Source organism: Oryx dammah, unplaced genomic scaffold (assembly GCF_014754425.2).
Source record: "Oryx dammah isolate SB20612 unplaced genomic scaffold, SCBI_Odam_1.1 HiC_scaffold_4, whole genome shotgun sequence".
Lineage (NCBI taxonomy): Eukaryota > Metazoa > Chordata > Mammalia > Artiodactyla > Bovidae > Oryx > Oryx dammah.
This window is the reverse complement of record NW_024070188.1, coordinates 62,928,630-62,930,129: the sequence shown is the minus strand read 5'-3', so window position 1 is coordinate 62,930,129 and position 1,500 is coordinate 62,928,630. Positions and strand designations below refer to the sequence as shown.

General features: G+C 38.3%; 1 pseudogene; it reads left to right on the top strand.

Annotated features, from left to right (window-relative positions):
* The first annotated feature begins 1,107 nt into the window (after nucleotides 1-1,107).
* Nucleotides 1,108-1,201, top strand: LOC120863144 (annotated as a pseudogene).
* The last annotated feature ends 299 nt before the right edge of the window (nucleotides 1,202-1,500 follow it).

The window sequence follows — 1,500 nt, the reverse complement described above, 5'->3', positions numbered from 1 at the left end:
AAACCAGAGATTGAACCCAGGTCTCTCACATTGCAGGCAGATTCTTTACTATGAGCCATAAAACAATGCCTTATCCATCTTCTTTATCCATCAGCCTTATAGTCTTTGTTCTGTCTCTTTTATTCATCACTTTTCTTTTCCTTATTCCCTAAAACAAACATTTTATATATTCATCTAAAGTATTTAGAATAGTCCCTGGCATATGGTAAGTGCTAGACCAATTTTAGCTATTTTTAAAGATATCAATATAAGACGAGAAAGAGTTTTTGGTATCCTACTTTGTTTTTTTACTCCAAAAAATTCACATCACCCAAGCATGATACAACATCAGATCTCAAAGGCCTGCTTCTGGGTCCTGAAGTTAATGCTTGAGGCCCACAAAGTGAGCATCCAAAAGGAATACAGGATGCTGTGAGGAAGGATCTAGGATTAGAAAACACAGAAGGGAATTCCAGTAGGGGGCAGGGTAGGTAAGAGAGAGGGGCCCGTCTGAGGAGCTGGCACTGTCTTTTGACCTCAAGGAGTACGTGTGTGTTTCTGCCAACACTAAATGAACAGCTTTCTAGATAATGGTATTATGATCACAATGGAGAAGTTATATTCTTGGATACACAAATCTAAAACTGACCTCTCACACGAGTGAGACTTCTATCCCCGATAGTTTACTAGGCATCAAACCTTGGATATCCAGATACCTGCTCAGCATAACATATCTCTTCCCCTTAGAGTCCCTCTGTCCAAAGCTTGGTAATGCCATCGGAAACACCTTTCTTCTAATCACTAAGAAATGAGCTCTTCAGTCATTTTCAACTCCTCACTCTTAATTTCAAGCTGTAAGGCATACTAAGTGATCTTAACATAGGCTGTTTGAATGTCTAATCTTCATTTCCTTATTTGTAAATTCTAGATAATTTTAACTACCTCATAAGGGCTGTTGAAAGAATAGCGGTACTACTAGTATAACTGTTACTAGAAGTAGTATTGGTAATAATAACAGTTGCTAACATTTATTGATCTCTTAGAATTTTTTCATATTTAATCCTCATAACAACTCTATGAAACAGGGCTGTATGTTTTACCTTTAGGTCACAGAATAAGAAAATGAGGATGCTCATTTCAGCAGCACATATACTAAAACTGGAACGATACAGAGAAAACTAGCATGGCCCCTATGCAAATTCATGAAGGACTCCATATTTTTGTATGACTCAGGGAACACACACTAGGGCTCTGTAACGGCCTAGAGGGGTGGGGTGGGGAGGGAGCTGGAAAGGAGGTTCAAGAGGGAGGGGACATACATATACCTATAGCTGATTCATGTTAATGTTTGGCAGAAACAAATATTATAAAGCAATTATCCTTAAATTAAAAATAAATAAACTCAAAAAGAAAATGAGGCCTCCAGAGCTCATCCATCTATTCAGGAAATGTTTACTGAGTGCCAAGTCTGTACCAGATACTTTTCTAAGAGGTTGAGATCCTCCACTGTGTAAGACAGGG